Consider the following 25,890-nt stretch of genomic DNA (forward strand, 5'->3'; position numbering starts at 1 on the left):
TCTAATGCCTGATGATCTGTCACTGTCTCCCATCACCCACAGATGGGACTGTCTAGTTGCAGGAAAACAAGCTCAGGGCTTCCATGGATTCTACATTATGGTGAGTTGTATAATTATTTCATTAAATATTACAATGTTATAATAATAGAAATAAAGTGCACAATAAATGTAATGTGCTTGAATCATCCTGAAACTGTCCCCCACTTCCCTGATGCTCCTGATCCAGGTCCATGGAAAAATTGTCTCCCATGAAACTGGTCCCTGGTGCCAAAAAGATTGGGGACCACTGGTTTAGACCACCTGGTTTGCAGTACTTTGTTACAGCGGCCCTAGCAAACTTAAAAACCCCGACTTTCTCACTTCTCTCGCACCCTCCAAGGCTGTACCAGCCCCATGCTCCTACCCAGTATGCACCTGGCTCTCCCCTGGGTTCCCTGATCTCCAGGTGGTCTCTTATGCAGTGTTTTGAAAACTCTTTTGATAGCACCTTTTTCTTGTCATGAAGCCTCCTAGATTCCACAGAGAAAATGTGCTCTCCATTGTTGTGGAGAATTATCATTAAATCCATTCCCTACAACATTATATGGGGTTTTATAAGTCATTCATAAACATACAATATTTTTATTCTGCTGCCATATGTTTTGTGTAAATAGTCATGTTTATTTACTAAAGAGTATTCTATTTAGCTGTCAACCCATGGATGGCAGAAAAGACATTTCATATTTGTGTGTGTGTGTGTGTGTGTGTGTGTGTGTGTGTTTAAAGCACCAAACATAATATCCAACAATTTTTGTTAAGATACACATGTTCTTTCAGGATAGTGTGTGATAATCAAGTTGTTCTTTTATTCATTCAACTGACATTTGAATCACTTTCTCTGTGCCTAACTATTCTACCATGGGCTGTTGTTACAAATCTGAATTTAAAAAGGTCCCTGGCTGATTGTGAGAGAAGCAGACATTATAAGTGAAGAAATAGTGTAGCTATGATGGAGACATGAGATAGTGGGATGACTCGCAGTGATGCTTTGCTTTATGGAACCCAAGGGCCACGAAGCTTCAGAAAGTAGGGGAGCAGGAAATGAACTACCAGGATCCAGACTTACTGGTCATCCCTCATTTTCCCATTTCACACTTTCTTTTTTTTCTTTTTTTGAGACAGAATCTCACTCTGTCACCCAGGCTGGAGTGTAGTGGCGTGATCTTGGCTCACTGCAACCTCCGCCTCCTGGGTTCAAGCAATTCTCCTGCCTCACTCATTTCATTAAATATTTCATTAAATATTACGAAGTTATAATAATAGAAATAGCTGGGATTATAGGCGCGCACTGCCACACCCAACTAATTTTTGTATTTTTAGTAGAGATGAAGTTTCACCATATTGGCCAGGCTTGTCTCGAACTCTTGACCTCAAGTGATCCTCCCGCCTCCGTCTCCCAAAGTTCTGGGACTACAGGTGTGAGCCACTGCACCTGGCCCCATTTCCCACCTTCTTCCCTCTGTGGCTTCTCTCTATTTCTAGAGAGAAACACGACAGAAGTCAGCTGCTCTAGAATCAACAGACTCCTCTCCAGTTGGCGTCCCACCACAGAGCGGTGGCGTCATACGTGTATACATATGCTACAGCCAAAGGGGAAGGCTCATCAATGCAGGAGGCACCCACAGGTGCCTCTCAGAGGTGGTGGAAGAGGAAGTGGAGGCAGGCAGAGGTAGTGGTTGTAATATGAGTCACTTCTGTTAACTGTACCCACTTTTAGACAGCTTAATCCACTTTGACTCTGGAAAAAAGGCCGTGTGAACAGAAACCTTGCTGGGTTTGGAGGAGAGAGAGCCTCCCACTGCTCTTCCCAGGGGTGTCCTGGAACAGGCTGCCGTGGAGGCTCAGGGCAGGTCTGGAGATGTGGCGCTGGTCCAAGCCCAGACCCTGCTGTGTTTTGGATGGACTAGGAAAAGTTCCTGTACAGAAATAAAAGAGACTGGAGATTACGTGTGGGAATTACTCTACCTTTATCCTGAGTATGTCTGTACTTCAGTCCTGTGCTCACTTCAAGAAAGAGGAGGATGGGGTTGCCATTGCTCTAGCAGACTATTGTTACTCCCAGAACTCACTTAGAGGTTCCATTTCCATAACCAATTACAGAGCAAATGCTTTTTCATAGGAATTGGTCTTTGCGGGGTTGACATTTCAGGTCGTGAAGACCCTGAAGCTTTAAGAGAGCTGAACTTTGCTGTTGAGAAATTTAGAGGGGTAGAAATTGCAACACTATCTTAGCTGCAATTAGCTGGCATTTCTGCCAAATGCTAATACATGTTTCACCCTAACTTCCAGTGATAAATGACTTTGATAAGAATATATGGGGAGTAGCTGTGAAAGTTCATCTGGTTTTAATAGGGAAACATTGTCCTTTTCTCTGTTGATTGGAGAACAGGTCAGACATGAGGCTGGCCTCACCCAGGAAGGACTCACATGGTTCCTTCTTTCTCCAGGAACGGTAGGAAAAAGGCAATGTGTTTTGAAATACTGGGTTTTCCCTGGCCCGGGAGAAAGTGGATCAAAAGAATTGCTGTTTCCTTCCCTGTTGTTGGGGTCCTCTAGTTTGAAAGGGTCATGGTGGTGTTTCCTGATGGGCCATTAAAGGCAATGTTTAGGAATAGAGAAATACACAAAGAAAGAAGAAGGAAAATCAGACATTTGACAGAAAAGCCCAGGATTCCCTGGAGAAAAGTTGGAGGTAGTGCTGAGAGAGTCTGCTGTACCACAGGTGCCCCACCAGGGGCCCCACCAGAGGACTCTTTAGAATGTTCTTGAGCTAAAATCCTGCCAACCTTCCCATGTAGCGGGTGCAATTTTTACTCCATATTCTGCTTTCTTTATTTTCTACTGCAACTGAATTCTGAGTTCCTAATCCACTGGGACTCGCACTTAATAGCCTGTCCGTCTACTGGCATTTGTTTGCGTTGTACAAGTACAACCAAAGGCTTTAGACTTTTGGGAGCCACAGTCAGGAAGAAGTCTATCTGTCTGTCTCTCTGTTTTTTAGCCTCAGTCTTCTTACACCCTTTCCAAATGGCAACGGGCACAAAATGGCCTATCTACTGGAAATGGGCAATGAGCAAAAGAGACACATACGTGGAAACGATGAGCTAAGAATTTAAAATATTATTCCGCACACACATAAGTGGCAACTTCATGTCCTCTGTTCAGAAGTAAAGCAGTTGGAACTTCTGGAATCAGAATCATCTGTACATTTGCTAAAAATGTAGATTCCTGTGCCCCACCCAAATTCTGCACCCAAAAATTCTGATTCTGCCTGAATCAGAATCTTTCCAGGCAATTCTTATGTGCACCAAAGCCTAGATGCAGCCTCAGTTGAACCATCTACTGTGTTTTAATACTGAGTTGTGCTTGTTCTCAAGCTGGTTCAGAGCACTTTAATGTGCATTCAAATCATGCTGAGGTCTTGTTAAGTTAGGTGATGGGAGGTGAGATTCTGCATGTCTAACAAACGCTTGGGTGATGCTGCCACTGCTGGCTGGAGGATCACCCCTTGGGTGGCAAAGTGCTAGAGAGACTATTTTTATTTCCTTTGCACTCCTGTGAGGCCATCTTGAGGCTTCTTAAGTCTCTGGGGCCAGTAATCTGCTGGCACTGGGATTGGAGATTGCTGCACCTTCATGGGTACTGTGCTTTGTTGACTGGGCTCTATCTCATGCTCATCCAGATTTGCCCTGCCTTCTGCTTCCCCTTCCATCTCCTCAGCCAACATCCCTATTCCCACCCTCACTCTTCTACCCCCACTCTGCCTAAGGGGCAGCCCTGTTGCCATAGCCTGGTCTTCCTCACACTGTGGGTCTACTCTGACTATAGATACATAATTGAATATCTTTAGAGAATCTTCAGATTTGCTAGTATGATAAAGTCCTTCTTCCTCCTAGGAGTAAAGGGGAAGTGGGACTCAAAGCAAGCATGTAAAAGTGAGTCAGGAGTTCTTTTTTTCTCTTTAGGGCCACCATCAGTGGGTGGCCCCAGGGTAATTGAATGGAGTGGAAGATGTTACCATTTCTTACACTGTCCTTGACCTTGAAAGAAGAACTGAATCTGTGGGACCTACTGCCACTTTCTATAGGTGGAAGGGAAAGGGGAACCCCATTGCATGGCATAAGCTTATCGCTCAAGTCCTTGGTGAGTGAGGATCGGGGTAAGGGGGAAGAATTATAGGGTATTAGAAGCGGTGAGATTCTTTTCTCCAGCCATGGAGAACTTCTGATGTCCAACCTAGCATGACTTTAATCGCTACTAGTTAATAGTAAGAAAGAAGGTCTAAAGTTGAGGTGTAGGGAAAGACTGGCTGGTAGTGCTCTTCAGGCTTGCAGTCACATTGAAAGGTCTAATGGTGGCCGGGTGCGGTGGCTCATGACTGTAATCCCAGCACTTTGGAAGGCCGAGGTGGGCTGATCACCTGAGGTCAGGAGTTCCAGACCAGTCTGGCCAGCATGGTAAAACCCCATCGCTACTAAAAATAAAAAAATTCGCTAGGCATGGTGGCAGGTGCCTGTAATCCCAGCTACTTGGGAGGCTGAGGCAGGAGAATTGTTTGAACCCGGGAGGCGGAGGTTGCAGTGAGCTGAGATTGTGCCACTCCACTCACAAGAGATTGTGCCATTGCGGCAGAGCAAGACTCCGTCTCAAAAAAAAAAAAAAAAAAAAAAAAGAAAGAAAGAAGAAAGAAAGGCCTAATGCCTAGAGTGAAGCCAGCTGTAGCCAGTGGACTGTCATGACAGTAGATCTGGTTAAAAAATTCCTGACTGTACAGTTGTTGACTGTGGCTCTGGGCCAGAGTAAGATGTCTTAGGCCTGGGAAAGTAACCATAGATGTCATTGGCCCTGAAGCCAAGCAGAGCCAGTACCTCTCAGAGCAGCGGCTTGCAAACTAGGGTCTGCAGAAAGCTCTTTCAGCATCACCAGGGGAGATTCATAACAGTACTGCGAACACCCACCCTACAGAGTCTGATTCAGCAGGGCCTCTTGGGCTATATTTAAAAAATATATTCTATGGGCAATTTAACAGTAAGTTAAATTGCAAGTTTTGACTTTGTCAGGTTTAGGAAGCAATGCCTTAGCACAATGGTTTCCCAAATTTTTAGCGGAGAAAAATTTATTCACTAGAAAAATATTTATTGAGCAATTACTATATGTCATGTATTGCTGTAAGCCCTGGCCAAAAAGTGGTAAATAAGACTGATGAGGTGGCTGGGCCCCTGCAATCCCAGCACTCTGGGAGGCCGAGGCGGGCAGGTCACTTGAGGTTAGGTATTCAAGACCAGCCTGGCCAACATGGTGAAACCCCCATCTCTGCTAAAAATACAAAAATTAGCTGGGTGTGGTGCTGAGCGCCTGTAGTCCCGGCTACTCGGGAGGCGGACACACGAGAATTGCTTGAACCCTGGAGGTGGAGGTTGCAGTGACCCAGGATTGCACCACTGCTCTCCAGCCTGGGTGACAGAGCAAAACTCTGTCTCCAAAAAAAAAAAAAAAAAAAAAAAAAAAAGAAAGAAAGAAAAGAAAAGAAAGACTGACAAGGTTTCCATTGATCTCTAAGACAGATAAAAATGAGGAGTGGATTTTTCAGGAATGTTAAAGACTCATTGGAAAAAAATGCTGTTTGTTGTTGAACCCCCAAAGTACCATCAGGTTCTGTGATACACAGTTTGAGAACCATATTCTTGGGAAGGAGCTTGGAGCAATAAAACTAGAAGATGGCAGAAGGAATATCCAACACAGTGGGGTTCAAATGACAAACCTAGAAGGCTTTTCCGCTTCCTCGTTGATAAAGTGGGGACAATGACATCTACCTCAAGTCTTACTGAGAGTAAGAAAAGAACTGAACACATATATTGTGGAGCTCAATGATGGGTGTGCAGCGGGACACTGCTGCATTTTTGTTCTCTTTCGTTTCTCTTTGCTTGGGAGCAGGTGACTTCACTTTGATTGGGAGTAAGTTTGAGGAGAAAACAAGACGTTCCTGGAAGTGTGTTGCCGTTTGAGGCTCACGTGGGATAATGAGGAGCGCAAAAGGCAGAAGCCAAGAAAAGGCCCTGCCACGCCACAGCCAAAAGCAACCACAGATGTAAAATGGTCTGTAGATCTGGCAGTTCTCCTCAAAACATTAAGCACAGAGTCATCATATGACTCATCAGTTCCACTCCTCTGTATATACCCAAGAGAACTGAAAAAGATGTCTGCACAAAAACCTGTACATGAAAGTTCACAGAAGCATTATTCATAATAGCCAGAAAGTGGAAACAACCCAAATCTCCCTTAACCAACGAATGGATAAACAAAATACGGTATACCTATACAGTGGAATATAATTCAGCCAAAAAAAGAAATGAAGTGCTGACACACGCAACAGCACGGGTGAACCATGAAAACATTATGCCAAGAAAGAGGCCAGGCACAAAATACCACATATTATAGAATTCTTTTGTATAAAATGTCCAGAATAAGAAAATCTATAGAAACAGAAATTAGGCCAGGTGCAGTGGCTCACACCTGCAATCCCAGCACTTAGGGAGGCTGAGGCAGGTGGATCACCTGAAGTCAGGAGCTCAAGATCAGCGTGGCCAACATGATGAAACCTCATCTCTACTAAAAATACAAATATTAGTCGGGTGTGGAGGTGTGCGCCTGTAGTCCCAGCTACTCAGGAAGCTGAGGCAGGAAAATTGCTTGAACCCAGAGGCGGAGGTTGCAGTGAGCCAAGATTGTGCCACTGCACTCCAGCTTGGCCACAGAGCAAGAGTCTGTCTCATAAAAAAAAAAAAAAAAAAAAAAAAAAAAAAAAAGGAAACAGAAATTAGTGGTGTCAAGGGACTAGGAGAAGTAGGAAATGGGATGACTGCTAATGCACATGGAATTTCTTTCTGAGGTGATGAAAATGTTCTGAAATTAGATAGTGGTGATAGCTCTACAATCTTGTGAATATGCTAAAAGTCACTGAATTGGACACTTTAAAAGGGTGAATTTTATGGTACATAGATTATCTCTCTCTCTCTCTCTCTTTTTTTTTTTTTTCTGAGACAGAGTCTCACTCTGCCGCCCAGGCTGGAGTGCAGTGGCCTGATCTCTGCTCACTCCAACCTCCACCTCCTGGGTTCAAGGGATTCTCCTGCCTCAGCCTCCTGAGTAGCTGGGATTTGCCACCACACCTAATTTTTCTTTTTGAAGATGGAGTCAGGATTTCACCATATTGGCCGGGCTGCTCTTGAACTCCTGACCTCAGGTGATCCACCCACCTCGGCCTCCCAAAGTGCTGGAATTTACAGGCGTGAGCCACCACACCCAGCCCATACCTCAATTTTTAAAAAGAAAAGAAAGAGGCCGGGCACAGTGGCTCAAGCCTGTAATCCCAGCACTTTGGGAGGCCGAGATGGACGGATCATGAGGTCAGGAAATCGAGACCATCCTGACTAACACGGTGAAACCCCGTCTCTACTAAAAAATACAAAAAACTAGCCGGGCGAGGTGGCCGGCGCCTGTAGTCCCAGCTACTCGGGAGGCTGAGGCAGGAGAATGGCGTAAACCCGGGAGGCGGAGCTTGCAGTGAGCTGAGATCTGGCCACTGCACTCCAGCCTGGGCTACAGAGAGAGACTCCATCTCAAAAAAAAAAAAAAAAAAAAAAAAAAAAAAAAAAAAGAAAGAAGCAACCACAGAGAATGAAGCCAACCGGTGATCCATGGATAAGCACCAAGAAAATGCTCAAAGCCTGTCATGACTCAGATGGAACCCACAGGAGAGGGCAGAAAGAATATCCCACATAGTGGGGTTCAGATGACAAACCTGGTCAGGTTTGAGACCCTGCCTTTCCTTGCTGGGGCTTGAAGAATTTACCAATTTCTCAGAAAAGACAGGCAATGAAAAGGCTATGCCTGATAGACTCCTTTTTTTTTTTTTTTTTTTTTTTTTTGAGACGGAGTCTCGCTGTCTCCCGGGCTGGAGTGCAGGGGCGCCATCTTGGCTCACTGCAAGCTCCTCCTCCCGGGTTCACGCCATTCTCCTGCCTCAGCCTCCCGAGTAGCTGGGACTACAGGCGTCCGCCACCACGCCCGGCTAATTTTTTGTATTTTTTAGTGGAGACGGGGTTTCACAATGTTAGACAGGATGTTCTTGATCTCCTGACCTTGTGATCCGCCCGCCTCGGCCTCCCAAAGTGCTGGAATTATAGGCATGAGCTACCGCACCCAGCCTGCCTGATATGCTTCTAATCGTCATTATTTTCAGTGCCACATGAATTGTTTACATATGCTTATATTTCTGCTATAATGATGATTTGGTAAGCTCTTCTTTTTCTTTCTTTTTATTTTTGAGACAGGATCTCACTTTGTCACCCAGGCTAGAGTACAGTGGCACCATCATAGCTCACTTTAGCCTCAACCTCCTGGGCTCAAGCGATCCCCCATCTCAGCCTCCTGAGTAGCTGGGGCTATAGGTGTGTGTGCATGCCACCACACCCCACTAATTAAAAAAAAGTTTTTTTTGTAGAGATGAGTTCTCACTATGTTGCCCAGGCTGGTCTTGAACTCCTGGGCTCAAGTGATCCTCCTGCCTTGGCTTCCCAAAGTGCTGGGATTATAGGCATGAGCCACCGCGCCTGGTCAGGTAAGTTTCAAATGTTTCAATTTTTTCCCCCAAGACTCAGTTCTAGACGCTCCATTTAGGCTATTCAAAATACAGCTCTAGGTCCTTGTGCAATGTGGGCTGATGATCTTGGGGGACTAGAAATGCCCTGTGCGTTAGCCCCCAGACAACCAGCACAGGGACCTTGACTGGGCAGAGCTTATTCTTTTTTTTTTTTTTTTTTTTGAGACGGAGTTTTGCTTTGCTGCCCATGCTGGAGTGCAATGGTGCAATCTTGGGTTGCAGCAACCTTTGCCTCCTGAGTTCAAGCAATTCTCCTGCTTCAGCCTCCCGAGTAGCTGGGATTACAGGCATGAACCACCATGACCGGCTAATTTTGTATTTTTAGTAGAGACAGAGTTTCTCCATGTTGGTCAGGCTGGACTTGAACTCCTAACCTCAGGCGATCCACCCGCTTTGGCCTCCTAAAGTGCTGGGATTACAGGCGTGAGCCATCACTCCCAGCCTTGGGCAGAGCTTCTAGAATAAGTCTTACAGGCTCCTGTAGGGTGGGTGAGAAAGGTATTTTTGGGAGAAGCCACTTGAAATTTACATGCTGTGCAAAAATGTGTTATGGGGACAGAAGGTGTTTTTAAGCATGAAAAGTTTGGATCACTGGCAGGAATAAAGGCCTGCCAGTGAATTGTGGTTCCACTTTCAGCCTCATCACTGCCTTCGGGTTTTCTCCTGTGAATGGTTCTGACAATGTACCATTTTACAGAATGTGTCTCTGTTGCTTCCAAGCCGTCACATATGCTCTGCTGCACATTTGGGACTACCACATCAGGTTTTAAAAACTGATTAAAAAAAATAAAACTTTTGAAGTTTGCCTTTAGCATTTTGCAAGGAGGTTGCTCACCAGCTGTTTGTTTATAGTCTCTGGTGATTGTTTTTGCACATTATCCATGAATAGAATGCAGTTACATCATTATAATGACAAGTAGTAAACTGAATTCCCTGTGGGGCATTTCTAGGGGAAGAGTTGTACTGCCTCTAGCCCGAATGCCCCAAAGAGACTGTATAGTTAGATAATCCTGTGGATCCAGAGAAGTGTGAGTCCTGTGCTAAGTCGCGAAAGCCTGGGGCTTTTTGTAGCTCTTGGCAGGTGTTTAGTCGCAAATCTCAAAGTTTCGTGGTCACTCAGGAAACCTCCTTTCTGCTGAGATCGACATTGAATTAAAACAACCCCAATGATCTGTTTAGAATTTAGAATCTCATTTATTCTTTTTTTTTTTTTTTTCGAAACAGAGTCTCACTTTGTCTCCCAGGCTGGAGTGCAGTGGCACTATCTTGGTTAACTGCAACCTCCACCTCCTAGGTTCAAGTAATTCTTGTGCTTCGGCTTTGCAAGTAGCTGGGATTACACGTGTGAGCCACCACACAGGACTAATTTTTATATGCTTTAGTAGAGACAGGGTTTCACCACGTTGAGCAGGCTGGTCTCGAACTTCTGACCTCAGGTGATCTGCCTGCCTCAGCCTCTCAAAGTGCTGGGATTACAGATGTGAGCCACCGCGCCCGGCCTTTGTTCATTTTTTATGACAGATTTATTGAGATATAATTCATACCTAATAAAAGTTATGATAAAAGTTACCCTCTCCTTTTTTTTTTTTTGAGACAGAGTATCACTCCCTTCACCCAGGCTGGAGTGCAGTGGTGCGATCATAGCTCACTGCAGCCTTGACTTCCCAGGCTCAGTGATCCTCCCACCTCAGTCTCCTGAGTAACTGGGACGACAGGAGAGTGCCACTATATGCAGGTGATTTTTTGTATTTTTTGTAGAGACATGGTTTTGTCCTGTTTTCCAGGCTGGTCTTGAACTCCTGGGCTCAAGCAACCTGCCTGCCTTGGCCTCCCAAAAGTGCTGGGATTACAGGCGTGAGTCACTGTGCCTGGCCAAAAGTTAACCTTTATAGGCATACCTCTTTTTTTTTTTTTTTTTTTTTTGAGACAGAGTCTCGCTCTGTTGCCCAGGCTGGAGTGCAGTGGCGCGATCTCGGCTCACTGCAAGCTCCGTCTCCCGAGTTAACGCCATTCTCCTGCTTCAGCCTCCCAAGTAGCTGGGACTACAGGTGCCCGCCGCGGCACCCGGCTAATTGTTTGTATTTTTAGTGGAGACGGGGTTTCACCGTGTTAGCCAGGATGGTCTCGATCTCCTGACCTCGTGATCCACCCACCTTGGCCTCCCGAAGTGCTGGGATTATAGGCGTGAGCCACGGCCCCCGGCGGCATACCTCTTTTTGTATGCAGATACTGTGTTTTTTAAAAATCGAAGGTTTGTGGCAACAAACCTTGGAGAAAGTCTATCAACGCCACTTTTCTTTTTTCTTTTTTTTTCTTTTTTTTTTTTTTTTTTTTGAGACGGAGTCTTGCTCTGTCGCCCAGGCTGGAGTGCAGTGGCCGGATCTCAGCTCACTGCAAGCTCCGCCTCCCGGATTTAAGCCATTCTCCTGACTCAGCCTCCCGAGTAGCTGGGACTATAGGCGCCCGCCACCTCGCCCGGCTAGTTTTTTTTTTTGTATTTTTTAGTAGAGACGGGGTTTCACCATGTTAGCCAGGATGGTCTCGATCTTCTGACCTCGTAATCCACCCATCTCGACCTCCCAAAGTGCCGGGATTACAGGCTTGAGCCACCGAGCCCGGCCTCAACGCCACTTTTCTAAACATTTTTTTTTTTGAGACTGAGTCTCACTCTGTCACCCAGGCTGGAGTGCAGTGGTGTGATCTCGGCTCACTGCAACCTTTGCCTTCCAGTTTCAAGTGAACCTTCCACCTCAGCCTTCTGAGTAGCTGGGACCACAGACAATTATGCACGCCACCATGCTCAGATAATTTTTTATTATCTGAATAATAAAAAAAAATAATAATAAAAAGATGGGATTCTGCCATGTTGCTCAGGCTGGCCTCGAATTCCTGAGCTCAAGAGATCTGCCTGTTTGGGCCTCTCAGAGTGCTAAGACTACAGGCGTGAGCCACTGTGCTCAGCCCTGGCTAATTTTAATTTTTTTTGTAGAGACGTTATCTAGATGCTATGTTGTCTAGTTTGCTCTTGAGCTCCTGGCCTCAAGTGATCCTTCTGCCTCATCCTCCCAAAGTGCTGGCATTACAGGCGTGAGCTATTGCACTCGGCCAATAAATTTTCAATGTAGATGAAACAGCCTTATATTGGAAAAAGATGCCACCTAGGACTTTTATAGCTAGAGAGAAATCAATGTCTGGCCTCAAAGCTTCCAAGGACAGGGTGGCCCTCTTGTTAGGGGCTAATGTGGCTGCTGATTTGAAGATGAAGTCAATGCCCATTTATCATTCCAAAAATCCCAAGGTCTTTAAGAATTATGCTGTATCTACTCTGCCTGTGCTCTATACGTAGGACAAAGTCTGAGTGACAGAATATTTGTTTACAGCATAATTTTCTGAATATTTTAATCCCACTGTTGAGACCTACTGTTCAGACAAAAATATTCCTCTCAAAATAGTATTGCTTATTGACAATATGCCTAGTTACTCAAAAGCTCTGATGGAGAAGCACAAGGAGATTAATGTTTTCATGCCTGTTACTAACAAAATATCCAGTCTGTAGGCCATAGAGCAAGGAACAATTTCAACTTTTGAGTCTCGTTATTTAAGAAACACATTTTCTAATGCTATGGCTGCCATAGGTGGTGATTCCTCTGATGGATCTGGGCAAAGTAAATTGAAAACTTTCTGAAAAGGAGTCACCATTCTAGATGCTATCAAGAATGTAACAATTCTTTCAGCTGCCATGTAGGGATTAAGATTAGAAAAAGAGGCTTCTGGCTGGGCATAGTGGTTCATACCTGTAATATTAGCAGTTTGGGTGGCTAAGGTAGGAGGATTGATTGAGCTCAGCCTGGGCCACATAGTGAGAACCTGTCTGTACTAGAAATTGAAACAATTAGCTGGATGTGGTGGTGCATGCCTGTAGTTTCAGCTACTCAGGAGGCTGAGTTGGGAGAACTGTTTGATCCTGGGAGGTCAAGGCTGCAGTGAGCCATGATTGTGCCATTGCACTCCAGCCTGAGCAAAAGAATGAGACCCCGTCCTCACCCCCCCAAAAAAATCATGATTCACGAGAGGAAGTCAAAAGAGCTACATTAACTATGGAAGAAGGTGATTCCAATTCTTATGGATGACGTTGAGGGGTTCAGGGCTTCAGTGGAAAAGTCACTACAGATGTGGCAGAAACAGCAAGAGCCTGAAGATGTGACTGAATTGCTGCAATCTCATGATAAAACTTGAACAGACGAGGAGTTTTTCCTACTCCTTCTCCTTCTCCTTCTGCTCCTCTTCTCTCTCCTCCTCCTTCTCCTTCTTCATCTTCTCATGAGCCACTGCACGTGGCCTGGAGTTGCTTCTTATGAATGTGCAAAGACAGTGGTTTCTTGCAGTGGCATCTACTCTTGGTAAAGATGCTGTGCACATTGTTGAAATCACAACAAAGAATTTAGAACACAATGGAAATTTAGTTGATAAAGCAACAGCCAGGCTTGAGTGACTCCAATTTTGAAGGAAGTTCTACTGTGGGTAAAATCAAACAGCATCACATGCTACAGAAAAATCTTCCATGAAAGGACTAATCAATATGACAAACTTCACATTGTCTTACTTAAAAAAATTACCACAGCCACCACAACCATCAGGACCCACCACCCCGATCGATCAGAAGCCATCAGCACCAAGGCAGGATCCCTCACCTGCAAAAAGATTATGACTTGCTGAAGGCTCAGATGACTGTTAGCATTTTTAGCAATAAATGATTATTAGTAGTATTATTATTTTGAGATGGAGTCTCACTCTGTCGCAGAGGCTGGAGTGCAGTGGTGCGATCTTGGCTCACTGCAACCTCTGCCTCCCGGGTTCCAGCAATTCTCCTGTCTCAGTTTCATGAGTTGCTGCGATTACAGGCGTGTGCCACTATGCCCGGCTAATTTTTGTATTTTCAGTAGAAACGGGGTTTCATCATGTTGGCCAGGCTGGTCTCAAACTCCTGACCTCATGCAATCTACCCTCCTTGGCCCCCCAAAGTGCTGGGATTACAGGTGAGCCACCGTGCCCAGCCAACAATAAATTATTTTTAAATTAATGTATGTACATTGTTTTTAAAGACATAATGCTGTTCTATACTTAATAGACTACAGTATAGTATAAACAAAACTTTTATATGTAGTGGGAAATAATTTTTTCTTTTTTTGAGACAGGGTCTCACTCTGTCACCCAGGCTGTAATGTGGTGGCATGATTTAGGCTTACTGCAACCTCTGCCTCCTGGGTTCAAGTGATTCTCCCACCTCAGCCTCCCAAAGAGCTGGGATTGTGCAGGTGCATGCCACCATGCCCAGCTATGTTTGTTTGTTTGTTTGTTTTGGAAACGGAGTCTTGCTGTGTAGCCCAGGCTGGAGTGCAATGGCACGATCTCAGCTCACTGCAACCTCTGCCTCCTGGGTTCAAGCGATTCTCCTGCCTCAGCCTCCTGAGTAGCTGGGACTACAGGTGCCCACCACCACGCCCGGCTAATTTTTCGTATTTTTACTAGAGACGGGGTTTTGCTATGTTAGTCGGGATGGTTTCGATCTCCTGACTTTGTGATCCACCCGCCTCGGCCTCCTAAAGTGCTGGGATTACAGGTGTCAGCCACCGCACCTGGCTAATTTTTGTATTTTTAATATAGACGGGGTTTCACCATGTTGGCCAGCCTGGTCTTGAATTCCTGACCTCAGGTGATCCATCTGCCTTGGCCTCCCAAAGTGCTAGGATTACAGGTGTGAGTTATGTAACTTGTTTTATTGCAGTATTCGCTTTACTGTAGTGATCTGTAATTGAACACAAAATATCTCTGAGGTATGCTTTCATACAATTCAGTGATATGTATATATTCATAGAATTGGAATCATTGCTATCTAATTTTAGAATATTTTCATCACCCCAAAAAGATACCTTGTATCCATTAGCAGTCACCCCTCATTCCTCCTTCCTCTCAACACCTGGCAACTACTAAGCTACTTTCTGTTTCTGTGGGTTTGCCTACTCTGGACATTTCACGTAAATAGAAGAATACAATAGTGGTGTTTTGCATCTGGCTTCTTTCACTTAATCTAATGTTTTCAAGGTTTGTTTATGGTATAGCATATGTCAACACATTTATTCATTCCTCTTTATTAAAAAATGTTAATTGTGGCAAATACACATAACACAAAATTTACCATCTTACCCATTTTTAAGTGTACACTTCACTAGGGTTAAGTACGTTTACACTGTTGTTCAACCAATCTTTAGAACTCTTCATCTTGCAAAACTGACACTCTATACCTATTAAATAACTCCTCATTCCTCCTTTCCCCCAGCCTCTGTCAACCACGATTCTGTCTCTATGATCTATTCTAGGTCCTCGTGTAAGTGAAATCATGCATATTTGTCTTTTTGTGACTGGCTTACTTCACTTAGCATAATCTCCTCCAGGTTCTTCCATGTTGTAGCATGTGTTAGAATTTCCTTCCTTTTTAAGGGTAATACTCCATTACATGTATATACCACAGTTTATCTATTCATCCATCAATGGACATTCAGATTGCTTCCACCTTTTGGCTACTGGGAATAACGCTGCTATGAACAAAGGTGTACAAATATCTGTTTAAGCCCCTCCTTTCAATTATTGTTTTATTTTATTTTATTTTTTGAGACAGGGTCTCACTCTGTCACCCAGGCTGGAGTGCAGTGGCATGATCTTGGCTCACTGCAACCTCCACCTCCCGGGTTCAAGTTATCCTCCCACCTCAGCCCCCAGAGTAACTGGGACCACAGGCGTGCACCGCCACACTTGGCTAACTTTTTTTTGTATTTTTGGTACAGAGGGGTTTTGCCATGTTGGCCAGGCTGCTGACCTGACCTCAAGTGATCTGCCTGCCCTTGGCCTCCCAAAGTGCTGGAATTACAGGCGTGAGCCACCACATCCGGCTCCTCCTTGCAATTCTTTTGAGTGTATACTCAGAAGTGGAATTGCTGGGTCATATGGTAGTTCTATTTTGAACTTTGTGGGGAACTTCCATACTGTTTTCTGTAGCAGCTGCACCATTTTGCATTCGCATCAACACAAAGGCTCCAATTTCTTCCAGATGTCTGAACACTTGTTCTTCTCTTCTCGTCTTGTCTCGTCTCTTTCTTTTCTTTTGGATAATAGCCATTCTAATGAGTGTAGATGGCATTCATTCATTCTCTTTTTTTTTTTTTTGCGACAGGGTCTCACTCTGTCACCCAGGCTGGAGTGCAGTGGTGCCATCACAGATCACTGCAGCCTCAGCCTCCTGGGCTTAAGCAATCCTCCCACCTCAGCCCCTTGAGTAGCTGGGACTACAGGTGCCTGCCATCACACCTGGCTAATTTTTGTATTTTTTGTAGAGATGGAGTTTCACCATGTTGCCCAGGCTGACCTTGAACTCCTGAGCTCAAGTGATCACCCACCTCAGCCTCCCAAAGTACTGGGATTACAGGCATGAGCCACTGCGCCTGGTCTGGCATTCCTTCATTCTTAATTGACATCTGACACACTGTGCTAGGTGGACAAGAGGGTGGGCTATCAGTAAAAGAAACGTGTGAACAAGGTATTAGATATAGTCCTTGCCTCAATCTTATAATCCATTTAAATCATAATTTGAACTTCAACATGTATTAAGCAATTATCTTGAGCCAGGCACTGTGCTGAGTGCTTACTTAACTTGTTTTCTCTCATTCAGTCTTTTCAACAGCCCTTTGAGTTAGATAGATCGTCGCACCATCTTCCAGGGGAGGAAAGTGCAACACATCAGTGATTTGCCAAATGTCTTCAGGCCAGAGTTGAAAGCCTGGCTGTGTGTCTTTCACTCTGAAGCCTGTGTTCTTACTTTCAACAGAGGATGATATTAGCCCGATCTTGTTAACCTGACTTGCAGGGCTGGAGTAGCTGGCCTTGGTCTTCATAGATCAGGACAGGGCTTGCCAGGGCCCACATTTGAAATGGTAGTCTTCTGCTGTAATACACTGTTACCCCACTAATGGAGCTAGAATAAAATTCGTAAGTAGAAGGGGTGAAGAATTCTCACCTGACGCCCTCCATCCTCTCCATTGCTATTTTTACGGAGGAGGGAACAAGGCCCCCAAGCCTCCAGCTTGTGTCTTATCCAATGTCGTATAGATAGTTACGAGAGGTGGGAGACCAGGAGCAGAACGCTGGCCTATGGACAAATCTGGTTGCTGTTTATCCTAAGATTGCATTGTTGTTTAACGCTTATACCTATTATATATTGTAAAATAGAAATCAAAATGGAGGCTGGGGCTGACCTTTGCCTCTGAGCCAGTGGCCTAAGCCAGCTCAGCAAAACTCATTAAGCCCCATTTCCTGAAATACTCACTAAAATTATAATGAACTCTTGAAATTTATTTCCTCCTTCCGCATGAATCAACACATTGTAGCCAATCAGCTACAGTCTAAGTAGGCTGCTTGCCCTAAAAGGAAAAGATACTTTAAAATAACCAATGAAAATTAAGCTCTATGAACTTCCTCTTTTACTTTTTATAAGCCTTACTCTAACCTTTACAAGAAGGCCATTCTTATCTCTTGGTTGTGAAGTGCCTATGTGTGAACAGTTTGTTTCTTCCTCAATAAAAAGTTTATATCAGCCAGGTGCAGTGGCTCATCCCTGAATTCCTAGCATTTTGGGAGGCTGATGCAGGATTGTTTAAGGCCAGGAGTTCGAGTCCAGCTTGGGGAACACAGGGAGACCTGTCTTTAAAAAAATTGGAAAAACAGGCTGGGTGTGGTGGCTCACGCCTGTAATCCCAGCACTTTGGGAGGCTGAGGCAGGTGGATTGCTTGAGGCCAGGAGTTCAAGACCAGCCTGACCAACATGGTAAAACCCCGTCTCTACAACAAATACAGAAATTAGCTGGGTGTGGTGGCACATGCCTGTAGTCCCAGGTATTTGAGAGGCTGATGGGGGAGAATTGCTTGAACTAAGGAGGTGGAGGTTGCAGGGAGCCAAGATTGTGCTGCCGCACTCTAGCCTGGGCAACAGAGCGAGACCCTATTTCAAAACACACACACACACACACACACCCCACAAAGAACAAAAACCAAAAAAACAAAATCACCCAACAAAAAATGTTTATGTTAAATTGAATGAAACCAGAATATGCTACTTCAAAATGTATCTTTTTGACATAAAAATTATTTTAGATCTAAAGACAATTAGGAGACAGCAAAAGAAGGAAAACTCTCTCTATCCTTCCTGTTCTCTGTCTAAAGACAGGAGATAAATTCTCCTTTACTGGAGACAGTTCTAAACTCTTAACAGACCAACGATAGCACAGAGGAGTCGCAGATAAACCTCACTCCGTTAATTTCCTCCCATCTACTTACCTTTCCACAGTTTTCTGCTGTTGCAAGCCTAGAACTGCTTTCTTTTTCTATCATTTCCATACAATTTTATTGTTCTTTGTTAAAGATGCTATATAAGCCAGAGTTCCAAGCCACGGCTTTGAGATATGTTTCCTTGAGGTTTCTTCTGTTTGATGTGTGCCATGGGCATTCATAAACTTGTTTATTTTTCTCCTGTTAATCTGTCTTTTGTTACAGGTGTCCCAGCTAAGAATTATGTGGGGTTGAGGGAAAAATTGTTTTTTCTCCCTGGAAAAGTAAAGCTCCCTGAATCTTCCTGTGACTATGTATATATAATAGAAAAGAAATACAGTTTTACACACACACATATACACACACACTATTCTCACTGTGAGTATATAAATTGCTGAATTTTCTTTCAGTTATATATACAGAAAATAAATATATGTGTATATATACACTACCTGTGAGTATATGAACTTTCATTTGAATATATATATGTGTGTGTGTGTGTGTATATATATATATATATATATATATTTTTTTTTTTCTTTTTCTCCCTGTGAGCCATTTTCTTTCTTGTTTGGTCAACAACCACAGAGGCACCCAGAGATAAATCATGCTGGGAATCCCATTTCCCTTCATCAAGATTAGCCTAGGGTAGGTAGTGTGACCCAACTCCAGATGATAAGATAAAAAGGGAAGTCTGTTGTGCACCTGGAAAATATATATTTTTTTTCCTGAAGAAAAAAAGTAGAGCCTATCAGGCAAAAGCTTTTTTCCTTATGCCTCTACTTTGCTTTTAGGCATTAGTGTGAAGACAGAGAGCTTGGCATGGTAGCAGCCATGATGTGTAGGCCTAAGGACTTGCTGCAGAGAGGCTGTCAGAGAGGGTCTGTGTCCTTGATGATTTCACTGAGCCCCTGATTCAGTCCTGGAGCTGCCAGCTTCCAGAAAAAAACAAAAGAAAACAAACCACGTTATTTTATTTTTGAGAACAGTTTTAGATTCACAGCAAAATTGGGAGGACGATACAGAGGTTTCCCATATACCTCCTGCTTCCAAAAGTGTCAGGAAGTCGGAGCCCACCTCCACTCCTCCTTAAGCTCTAATGTGGACTCTTCTGCTGGATCTAGAATCCAAATTGACACAAGGGAGATTAACTAGAGAAGAACATACATATTTTATTAGTTTTACTTGTCTGTGGGGATCTTCACGAGAGAGTAAAGTCCAAAGAAGTCGCCAAAGAAAGATGCTTTTATACTTTTATTGTAAGTGGCACAAGGGCAGATATAACCAGGTCTATGGGCATTTGTGTCTTTCTACAAGGTCAGGTTTTCATCGACACTGTCTCAATCATAGGAGCCACGAGTCCATGGAGTCCCCAAGGAGGCAATTCTCCTAGTACTTTCATTCACTCAGTAGTTAGAGCTGCATGCGCACAGGCTCAAGCCATTCCACCTGTCAGTCAATATTGCAAACCATACATAATGGTACACTTAATCAATATATAAATGTTACAGATAAACATTCCACAACAAAGTAACATTTTACATCAAGAGAAAAGGGATAGGGAAAGGGTTAACAAACCAGCCCAGTGAGAGTGATATAGACAAAAAGAATATCCTGGTCTGGCCTGAGAGGTCCGTAGGTCTTGCAAGGGGGAGACTTTGAAGTGGGCAGAGCCTTTGCCTGGCAGATGCTAGGTGCTTATCACAAGTGACAGCAAGATCATATCTTTCTTTTCTTTTCTTTTTTGAGATGGAGTTTTGCTCTTGTTACCCAGGCTGGAGTGCAATGGCGCGATCTTGGCTCACTGCAATCTCCGCCTCCCCGGTTCAAGCGATTCTCCTGCCGCAGCCTCTTGAATAGCTGGGATTATAGGCATGCTCCACCATGCCCGGTTAATTTTGTATTTTCAGTAGAGACAGGGTTTCTCCATGTTGGTCAGGCTGGTCTCGAACTCCCAACCTCAGGTGGTCCACCTGCCTCAGCCTCCCAAAGTGCTGGGATTACAGGCGTGAGCCACCGCACCCGGCTGGTGTCTTTTTTTTTTTTTTTTTTTGAGACAGAGTCTCACTCTGTCGCCCAGGCTGGAGTGCAGTGACACATTCTTGGTTCACTATAACTGCCTCCTGAGTTCAATTCCCCTGCCTCCGGTCCCTGAGTATCTCATGTAGCTGGGATTACAGGTGCCCGCCACCACACCCAGATAATTTTTGTATATTTAGTAGAGATGGGGTTTCACCATGTTGGCCAGGCTGGTCTTGAACTCCTCACCTCAAGTGATCCACCCGTTTTCAGCCTCCCAAAGTGCTAGGATTACAGGCATAAGCCACTGTGCCTGGCCAAGAAGATGTCTGTTAAGATGGTCATTTCAAGCTGTTGAAATTCTGCTCTTTTCCTGGACACAGTGTCCTCCAGTAAGGACTGATAGTAGAAGACTGTGCTTGGTTATGTCCATATTTAGATGGATTCAATCTTTATTAATCAGACAAAACATCTAGTCCCTGTTGGCAAAGTGTCTTATGAAATGTAAGATGGAGTCTTTTTCTAAGATGGAGTTACTTATGTCAAGGGTGCCCTACACAACTTTTAAGACATAGAACAGTAAGTTTGAGAAGAAATAACAGGACAAAGAAAACCAGAAAATCTGGCTAGGGGCAGTAAATTTTCTAGGGGAGTCACTAGGAGATATATGGGGAAGGTGCAAAACTAGTGAAAGATAAGAATTACTTCATTTAGTGCACGCGTGCGTGCATGCGCGCGCACACACACACACACACACTTAGGGTCTCACTCTGTCATCCAGGCTGGAGTGCAGTGGTGCCATCGTAGCTCACTGCATCCTCAGTTCTGGGCTCAAGGGAACCTCCTGCCTAGGCCTCCCAAAATGCTGGGATTATAGGCATGGGCCACTGTTCTCAGTCCCTGTCAAGTCTATTTATTCAGGTCCGTTGCAGCCCTCAGTGCCCAGTGTCTGGTGATAAGGCCTATCTTCTTGCCCTGGTGTGGCGAGGGTACCCCTCCCTGAGGAGTCTTTATGGCTTGCTGTATGCAGGAAGAGAAACGTCAGCTAAGCTTTTCTGAAACTACAATTCCTCCAATGTTTTCAACATGATGTAATCAATATACCAATCCAGCATGCTTTGGGATGGCATGTCCTTCACTCCTTCACATGTGTAGCCGCCAGTCATCAACATCCCCTACCAGAGTGGAACATTTGTTGTAACTGACGAACCTACCTCGACACACCATAATCACCCAAAGTCCTCAGTTGACATTAGGGCTCACTCTTGGTGGTGTGCAGTTTATGGGTTTGGACAAATGTGTAATGTCATGTATCCACCATTACAGTGTCATACAGAGTAGCTTCACTGGCTTAAAAATCCTCTGTGCTCTGCTAGTTATCCCTCTCTTCCCTGTAACCCCTGGCAACCACTAATCTTCACTGTCTCCATAGTTTCTCCTTTTCCAGAATGTCCAGACTTCTTTTTTGTTGCAGATGAATAAAGGTCTACAATGCTTAAGCCACTGTTGTTCAGGAATTCTGCTATTCGCAGCCAAACACATCCTAACTGAATTATTTCCCAACCGGATTTTAAGTTCTTTGAGGCAGAGACACTGTATTTAATTTATTTGTATTTCTCATAATACTATGGAAGTTTTTCTTCCATAGGGTAGGCACAAGTTTAATAAGTGAATGGATTAAAGGACAAATAATAGCAATCCAGTTTGGGCATCCTGTAGTCAGACCCCATGTTACAATAGCCTAATGAAATCAACAAATCTTAAGAGCTGGAATGGACTATACTGTTCTGGGTCACTGAGCCCAACCCTCTCATTTTACAAATAAGGAAATATATACACAGTGCTTAATCGATATTTGTTAGTGACAAATACAGTGCTAGGTCACCCTGCTCCCAGGCTAGTAATCTTTCCATTACATTGTGCTTACTTATCTTGGCTCTTGGTTCCAACCCAGGCTCCTCCATCCCAGAATAGCTCCAGGCTCCCCACATTAGTGCTCCAATATTTGTGGCCTAGGCCTACTTGAGGATGTAGCCAACCGTTCTGACTTTGAACTACCAACAAAGGCCAGCAAGTACAAGGGGCTTGTGTAAGCATTACGGAAATGCTTGGGAAGGAAATGTGGGGTTCTAGCAGGAGTTATAGTTTTAGGGCAGACTTGAACAAGATGGGAGCAGACAGGCAGGTTGAAGGCAGACCTGCCTTCCCATTTATCAAGCTCCGATCATCTCAGAGAGGCTCCCTAGGGGCAGTTGCCTATCTTTCAGCCCTGATTCAGATCCTATTGTGCTTGGTAGGTTGTAGGATTACTCTGATGGTGAATTGTATGTGTCAACTGGGTGAAATGCCAGTCTGGATGTTGCTGTGAAAGTATTTTGGATGTGATTAACATTTAAATCAGTAGACTTTGAGTAAAGCAGATTACCCTCCATAGTGTGAGTGGGCCTCATCCAATCAGCTGACAGCCTTAAGAAAAAAGACTGAGATCCCTCAAGGAACAGAGAATTTTGCCTGCAATCAGCTTTGGACTTGAGCTGTAGCATCGACTCTTCCCTGGGTCTCCAGTCTGCTGCTCTGCCCTGTAAATGTTGAACTTGCCAGCACCCATAATCTCTCTCTCCACACGCGCTCACACACACACACACACAGACACACACACTATATCCTGTTGGTTCTCTGTTTTTTGGAGAATCCTAACTAACAAAGCTACCCTGAAATCTAAAGATGTATGGCCATTGTACTCCTTATCAGTTGTTAGGGTAGCTATTTACAGCTGGTGGGGATGGCTTAGCCCTCAGACTCTGTCTCATTGGGGACCAACAGGAAGCATGGAAAGAAATACAGTGCACCCTGACAGCCCTGTTTAAACAGCACCTGGAATCGTCAACAGCCTGCCCTTAAGGAACCTTTTTTAAAGTGGAGTTTTCTTTTCCCATTGTAGCTTTCTGTCTGTTCCATTCATCCTTCTGCTGTGGTTTGCTTTTCTCACTCTTATGGGAAACCTGCAAAACAGCTGCCTCCCCGACATCCCGGACTTCTTCACAGGGAGATAGACAAGGAAATGATGACATGCCTTGGGAATTAATGGTCCATCTCCGTCCATTCCCAGAGCTAATCACTGAGCCAGCTATACAGGAGGCATCAGGGGAGGTGCTTTAAGGATGCTCAGAGACCTGGCTTGAAGCAATGAAAAATGGGTGTTACTGAGAGGAGAGAACTGCAGAGCAGTAACTGCAGGCAGAACTAGCATGGGTGGGGATGGGGGCTAGAGGAAGGGGAGAAGGTGGGGATGGCAGGCCTGGGCCTCCTTATAAATAGCAACTCGATTACCTTGACAGCCATAAGACAGGACGTAGAGGCTGCAGAGAGGGGTGGTCCTGACAGGTGGTTTCTCTCCATGCAATGTACAATGTGCACCACATTGCACTTCCTCTTTGGTGTCAGAGGTAGTTAAAGGCCTATTATCTATGTGACTACCATGGACACCAGATGCATAAGAAATGACACTCATCACTTCCCCACCTTATTGTGAGCATCCATGGAGAGGATGTTGCGTTGAAGCACTTGAAGCTGCACCAGTGTCCATTTTACTATTATCTTTGGTTCCTATAAAAAACTAACTCCTGTTTTTTTCTCTATAAATTACCCAGCCTTAGGTTTTCTGTTATAGCAACACTAAATAGACTAAGTATCAAAGTCTAAACAGGAATTTTTTTCTTATTATGATTAAAAAACATATAACTTCTCTTGATAAGGCTGTCCCAGAGAAAAAACAAAACAGTCTGAAAACAGGAGAAAAAATGAATCCAGGGTTATTTGATAATTACATTTTAAGCTCATGCTCTGTACAAGAGAAGAGGGGCCGATTCATATTACTATATACAATAAATGTATATGTATATTGCATATTTACTGTAGACAAAATTATATATAGTGTATATATAATTTCATATATATAAATATAAATAATTTCATTTATACAGCACACATATATATGAACTTTTTAGGTCTATGTAAAGTTCAACACTTTAAAAAAATTGTCATCTCTCTAATGATCTCCATTGAGATTCCCTGAATTGTAGATTTAAAAAGATGTAGCTGTTGGCATCATTTTCAGATAAGAGGGTAGGATGAGGGAGCATCTGCAGGTGAGTTGTTGTGGATGGAGAGGCATACCGTGTTTTGGAAGTCTCTGTGAGGGGCAGAGTGAGTCCCCTGGGTCTCCCCTTCTCCACTAATTTAGGGCTTCCATATAATATATAAAAATCCATTTGTAATCTATTTTTGGTTATTATTCTAGGGTGACTGGAATGATGAGTTACTGTTCTGTGACATGTCATTTTGAAGAATACTAGGAGATATTGGGAAGGTGCAAAACTAGTGAAAGATAAGAATTCATTTAGTGCACGCGTGCGTGCACGGGCGCGCACACACACACACACACACTTAGGGTCTCACTCTGTCATCCAGGCTGGAGTGCAATGGTGCCATCGTAGCTCACTGCATCCTCAGTTCTGGGCTCAAGGGAACCTCCTGCCTAGGCCTCCCAAAATGCTGGGATTATAGGCATGGGCCACTGTTCTCAGTCCCTGTCAAGTCTATTTATTCAGGTCCGTTGCAGCCCTCAGTGCCCAGTGTCTGGTGATAAGGCCTATCTTCTTGCCCTGGTGTGGCGAGGGTACCCCTCCCTGAGGAGTCTTTATGGCTTGCTGTATGCAGGAAGAGAAACGTCAGCTAGGCTTTTCTGAAACTTCAATTCCTCCAATGTTTTCAACATGATGTAATCAATATACCAATCCAGCATGCTTTGGGATGGCATGTCCTTCACTCCTTCACATGTGTAGCCGCCAGTCATCAACATCCCCTACCAGACATGTCATTTTGAAGAATACTATTGCCTTTCTTCTCATTCAGAGTTAACAGGAATTCCACGATGGGAAAGTTACTTTGATGAACTCAGCTGAAGCACTGATAACTCCCCAGAGCTTTGGTTCTCAGTCAGGGACTACTTTTGTTCCCAGGGAACATTTGGCAATATATTGGGACATTTTTTTGGTTGTCACAGCTGGGGCAGAGGTATCACTGACATACAGTGGGTTGAGGCCGAGAGTGCTGCCAAACATCCTACAACGCAGAGCAAAGTCCCCACTGCCGAAGACTTATTTGACCCCAAATGTAATGTTGTCAGGGTTGATGAACTCTGCCCAAGAGCCAATCATCAGTCTTTCAAACTGGCCCCTCTTCCCAACCCTTGTAGGGAACATGAGCTTAAAGGGTAATTATCAAACATTCTTGGACTCATTTTTTCTCCTGCATTTTCAGATTGTTTTCTTTTTTTCTCTGGGACAGTCTCATCCAGAGAAGTTACATGTTTTCTAGTCATAATAAGAAAAAACATTCCTGTTTAGACTTTGATGGTTAGTCTATTTAGTGCTGCCATAACAGAATACTTAAGGCTGGGTAATTTGTAGAGAAAAAAAGGTTTATTTGGTTCATGATTCTGATGGCTGGAAAGTCCAGGATTGGACATCTGCATCTGGTAAGGGCCTCAGGCTGCCTCCACTCATGATGAAAGGTGAAAGGGAGCTGGTGTTTGCAGAGATCACATGGCAAGAGGAAGCAATGGAGAGAAGGTGATATGGTTTGGATGTGTATTCCTGCCCAAATCTCATATTGAAACATAATCCCCAGCGTTGGAGGTGGGGCCTGGTGGGAGGTGATTGGATTATGGATGGCTTTCTCATGAATGATTTAGTACCATCCCCCTAGGTACTGTCTTTGTGATAGTGAGTGAA

The sequence above is a fragment of the Rhinopithecus roxellana genome, chromosome 3, assembly GCF_007565055.1.
Source record: "Rhinopithecus roxellana isolate Shanxi Qingling chromosome 3, ASM756505v1, whole genome shotgun sequence".
Classification (NCBI taxonomy): Eukaryota; Metazoa; Chordata; class Mammalia; order Primates; family Cercopithecidae; genus Rhinopithecus; species Rhinopithecus roxellana.